Consider the following 5,962-nt stretch of genomic DNA (forward strand, 5'->3'; position numbering starts at 1 on the left):
TACTTGTTTCAGCAAAGAACAAGTCCTCTGTGAAGAAGATTCAAGAGACTGAAGATCATAATTTCTAGATGTTCCCCTTTCCCTTCACAACGTCCTGCACATTTTCTGCCACTATCCTGACTTCAGGGAACTCACTAGATTCACATCATCAGCTGCCAGAACACTTGTCTCTCCCCATAACCATTGAAAACTCCATCACCACATTATTCCAATGCTTGATGATATTCCCAAACTGCCTTACTGGCCCCTGAAATAACTCCATGAAGGTCCGTATCCTGTAACCAACTCACCCTTTACTTACATGTGCATAGTACATGACTCTGACCCAGCTAGTTCAGAGCCTGCTCTCGAGTGAGCAGAACCCCTGACACTTCCGTTTATATTCTGTCAGCCAAGGTTCCCTGATTGAACCAGGTTTACACACCCAATCAGGAACTCATATTTTATTAAGTCCACCTGGCTGACCTCTTTCCAATCACTGCAGTACTGTCCAATCTCATTGTATCATGCCCTCCTTTCACACTGTCTCTGCCTTTGCCATATTTAGAAAACTGTTCTGCGAGGGCCATCCTTCTGGGCCAGATTTCCATTCTCTCTCTCTCTCCCAATCCTGTGGTGATCATAGATCTCTCAGTGTAACCAGGAAATTTTCAATTCCCATGTGACTTGACTTGTTTACATTTGAAATCAGAAGTGACTTTATAGCAGTGTTTATTGTTATGAAGGGCTACAATAGAGTAACAAACCTTATCCAGTGGTTAAGGAGACTAGTTGAGATGACAATCATTTATAAATTATTCTTTCATGGGCTCTGAGTGTCTTCTTTGTCATTTATTGCCCATTCCTAGTTTGTCCCTTGGGAAGGTGGTAGCAAGATACATTCTTAAACCACTGCAGTCCATGCTGATGTCTTATGATTTTGTGGGAGGAACAGTTTAGGAACTTGAAGGAGTGAGACCTGGCACTTTCCAGACAATTGAGCACTTCTGAAATTTAAAAAATCATACGACAACAGGTTTATTTGGAAGCACTAGTTTGCAGAGCGCCGATCCTTCATTAGCTGGTTGTGGTTGTTAAGATCATGCCCACAGAATGTATAACCAAAGGAGTTCAGTGTCATGGAGATATGATACAGTAAACAATCTTAGATTAAAGCTTTCATCTTTTAGAATGTGATATACTGGTTTCTGTTCTTTGTTATGTAAATCTCAGAACTTCTTTCAAATTACATTCTCAAGTTAGTTTAGCTTTCAAACAATAGGTGTGAAGTCTGTCTGTGTCTCAATGTTAAATCACATGGACAAGCCCTCTGTAGATTTACAGAGTTTTACATGGATTCATGCAGCTTTTGAGCAAAATGAAATGTAATACTGCAAAAACAAATTCACCCCATAAGCTTATATGTGTGCGCATGTAGGAGCAACAGAGTGAGCGTGCATGTGAGTGTCTGCGTGTGGGTGTGAGTGCACATGATAGAGTGTGTATATATGTCTAAGCTTGGTTAAGTGTGTGTGTGAGTGTGATGGGCTTAGAGCGGGAGGTGTATTTGTGTGTATATGAGAGAGAGATTGTGTGTGAGGGAGGGTCTGCATAGTTGCGTGTGTGAGCATGTAAGAGTGCCTGTGTATGTGTGTTCGTGTGTGAGTGTATAGTGCAGTGGGGTCACCTGTAGTGTGACATGAACCCAAAGTCCCGGTTGAGGCCATCCCCATGGATATGGAACTTGGCTATCAGCTTTTGCTCAACCACTCTGCATTGTTGCTTGTCCCAAAGTCCGCCTTGGAGGATGGTCAGCTGAAGGTCCGAGGCCAAATGTCCCGGCCTGCTGAAGTATTCCCTGACTGACAGGGTACACGCCTGCGTGGTGATTGTTGTGCAGTGTCCATTCATCCATTGCCGTAGCCTCTGTTTGGTCTCACCAATGTACCATGCCTCAGGGCATCCTTACCTGCAGCATATGAGATAGCCATCGTTAGCTCTCTGAAAGCTAGTGCTTCCAAACAAACCTGTTAGACTATAACCTGGTGTTGTATGATTTTTAACTTTCACCACCCCAGTCCACCACAGGCATCGCCAAGTCAGTCTGAAATGTAGTCACTGCTCTAATGTAAGAAATGTGGCAAACAATTTGCATACAGCAATCTCCCACTTACAGCAAAGTGACCAGTTCATCTGTTTTGATGATGTTGATTGAAGATAAATATTGGCCGGGACTCTGGGGAAAACTCCACTATTCTTATTTGAGTACATGTCATGGGACTTACCAGAGGGTAAGGTTGGTATCTCCCTTTTCAGAGAACATGCCTCGAGCAGTGCAGCATTCCGTTGGTTTCAGTGTCCGTCAATTTTATGCATTCAAATTCTGAGTCTAACTCTTAATATTAAATCTTATGATCAGGAGAGAAGAATATGGTCTCTCAACCATGGCTGATGCCTCAGTAAACAATAAGCACAATAAACATGGGAATAAACTGTGTCATGGTCTTGGTTTATCAAAATCAAATCTCCAAAGACTACGCCGTGCCTCAGCTGGTGAAGGGAGTATGCAATAAACTGTACAGAGCTTGAGGACTCAGCTTCAACTCTCACTTTGTGTAAAGCTGTGTACTTTGTGCACCTGATGACAATGTCAGTGTCAAAGAAGTTAATTTATTCACCAGGTCACCATTTCATAGGAGAGCAAGGACAGCTCTCCTTGATGTCCTGACCAATATTTCTCCCTGAACAACTGTCATGAGATCAGATTATTCTATTGAATAATATTGCCAATACAGACACAGACCTTCAGACTGACTGCTCTACTCTCATCTTTATACTTCACAGCTTTCTCTCATCCTCTCAGCAAAGCCATCAACATTTGTTTTCCTTATCTCCTTCTCTTCACTCTTCTCTCTGTTCACCATATCTACAATATTCACCTCAAACTCTCATTGTGGTCACAAGTTCCACTTTTTTTTATTCATTTGTGGGATGTGGGCATCACTGGCTGGCCAGCATTTATCGGCCAACCCTGATGAAGGGCTTTTGCCCAAGTGTCGATTTTCCTGTTCCTTGGATGCTGCCTGACCTGCTGTGCTTTTCCAGCACCACATAATTTTGACTCTGAACTCCAGCATCTGCAGTCTCAATTACTGCCCAGCATTTATTGTCCATTCCTAGTTGCCTTTGAGAAGGTGGTGGTGAGCTGCCTTCTTAAACCATTACAGTTCACATGCTGTAGGTTGACCCCTAATACTTTTCAGGAGGGAATCCTCACCACTCTTTGGGTTAAGGGGTTTTTATTGAATGCATCAGTAGATTTATTCGTGATTATCTGACATGATTCAAGAAAAACACATCGATCCATTCAAATTCAGTGATCTCATCAAACTCACCAAACATAAAAGTACACACAGGAGAGAACTGCACCAGCCTGCACTGCATTCGATAAAATCATGGTTGATAGAATCATGGTCATAGGGACATAGAGTTATACAGCACAGAAACAGATTCTTAGGTCCAACCAGTCAATGCTGAACATAACCCCAAACTAAACTAGTTCTACCTACCTCCTGGTAAAAAATGAGGTCTGTAGATGCTGGAGATCACAGCTGAAAATGTGTTGCTGGTTAAAGCACAGCAGGTCAGGCAGCATCCAAGGAATAGGAAATTCGACGTTTCGGGCATAAGCTCTTCATCAGGAATGATTCCTCTATCTACCTCCTGGCCCATATCCATTCAAATCTTTTCTATTCATGAGCTTAGCTAAGTATCTTTTAAACATTGTAACTGTGCCCCACATCCACCGCTTCCTCAGGAAGTTCATTCAACACATGTACCAATCTCTGTGCTGAAGATTTGCCGTCATATCTCTCCTTAAAGATATTCCTTCCCCCCACCCCCCCACCCCCCAAGTCTTGAAATTCCTAGGGAAAACACACTTACCATTAGCCTATCTTAAAGAAACAAACAACTTACAATTGACTGATGTTCGAACAACAAAGGAAACTGTTAAGAGCTCAATTCCTTGTTGAATTATCTGTTTTACAGACTTGTGTTAAATAATGGGGAAGGGGAAAGCCCTCTGTTCAGCAAGTGCAAAGGTGAGTGATTCTGAAAGCTTCTGTTTTATCTCTTATTCCTTCCTCTACCAAAAATGGGTTTTGAACTTCAATTCTTTCTAAAGTGCAGCAAAGTTAACATAGTTGAAAGTGGGCATACTCATGGCATTCCTGATGCTTATTCCACTTGAACTCATCTGCCACACATTCTCTTGCCCTCTACACCACAAAAGTATTCATCAGCATCTTGGCAATTCTTGAAATTTTAGGGTGGGGGGCATTTTGTACTCTCTAGCCTGTGTCACAAAGCTGGTCACTTTTTTCTAAAAGCTCTTCCTTTTCTCAAGGGTATTGTCCTGGGCTTTTTTCAGACGGGTTGTAAACAGCTCCTGGTTCCGATTAGACTGGCTTGGTACAGAGATTAAAGGGTATTGAGAGGTTTTTTTGCTTATATGTAAACAGATGAGACTTCAAGTCGAAGTGGTCATATGTTAGAAATGTCCTGTATAATGAAAGGGGACTGGTTAGCTCTCTAGCTGAGCAATCCAGTCCAGAACTAGTTAGGAGTTCAGCTGTGTGGAAACAGGCTGTGAAATTCTCTCTCTCTTTCTGCCCTTCTAACTTCAACCTTAAGCATATGTTCCGTTATTAATTTTTTTCCAAGTGAGGGTTTGATTCTTGGGACTGTTGCATATAGTCAGAACAGCATAATTAAGTCTAGTTTGGATAGACTAAGTTCTGTAGAGTTCCTTTATTCTGTTCTTTGTGTTTCATTGTGTAATTTTGTGAATACATTTCTGTCTGTTTGCAAACCAAGTAGTCAACCTCACTAACGTACTCCAGGTAATTTTCACTGTACACTTACTGAAACAAATTGCAAAGATATGGTCTGGGCTGCCTGCTTAGGAATGTTTTGAGTGGTCAGGCCTAGTCCATAACACCTATCCTCCTACAACCAGCTCAATGCTCATTCTAGACCAGTCTCCTGCCACCGTTCACAGGGATCTGAGAACCATCCTGTGTGGTCTCTTTGCCTTCATCTGCTCACATTCCAGCATGCTGCTTGGGGTCTCATGCTCTGGCCCAAAACAAAAGCCCCAAAGAAACCATTGCAGGGCTCCGAGAAAATTCCTGACCTTGCACTCTATGCAACAGTCACCCATGAGTCAAAGTGAGTCAGGAAGACAGTGCAGTCTCCTCACTGCACTTTGTCTAATGGCCCCTCATTTTGGTCTCCGCCACAAACCTCCAAGCATACTCTATCGGTCACTTCTTCATCTTAAAAGATAAGATCATAATACTGAGGATCAGAAATAGGCCATTTAGCCCATCGAATTTGCTCAGCCATTCAGTGAGATTCTGGCTAATCTGATAATACTTAACTCTATTTTCCTGACTTATTTCCATAATCCTTGATTCACTTAGTGATTAAAAATTGTCCTTCTTAGCCTTGAATACAGTAATAAAATAGACTCAGAACAACTACTTGAGGGTAAATCTATGGCACAGCAGTAGGTTCAAAAACTGACTGACAGGAATACAGGTCCACATGTTCTCTTTAGGGTGAAATGTATGACCAACAAGCCTGGAGAAGCCTGGATATCTAGGAATATGCAGAATTGGATGAAAGTGGAAGAACAATGCATAAAAGGTACATAGGGAGCAAAACATTGGGAGTCATAGAGGAGGACAGGAAGTGCAAGGGAGCTGAAGAAAGCAATTAGGAGAGCAAAGAGGGGATTTGACAAAATGCGGGCAGGCAAGACTGGGGAGAATCCCAAGATACTTTGCAAGTATTTCAACTTGAAGAGAATAACCAGAGAATGGGTAGAGCCATACGGCACCCAGGTGGGCAATCTATGTGTGAAGCTAGAGGATATTGGTAGAGTGTTAGGTGAGAACTTCACACTTGTCTTTACTTG

The sequence above is a fragment of the Hemiscyllium ocellatum genome, chromosome 47 (assembly GCF_020745735.1).
Source record: "Hemiscyllium ocellatum isolate sHemOce1 chromosome 47, sHemOce1.pat.X.cur, whole genome shotgun sequence".
In the NCBI taxonomy this organism is placed as follows: Eukaryota; Metazoa; Chordata; class Chondrichthyes; order Orectolobiformes; family Hemiscylliidae; genus Hemiscyllium; species Hemiscyllium ocellatum.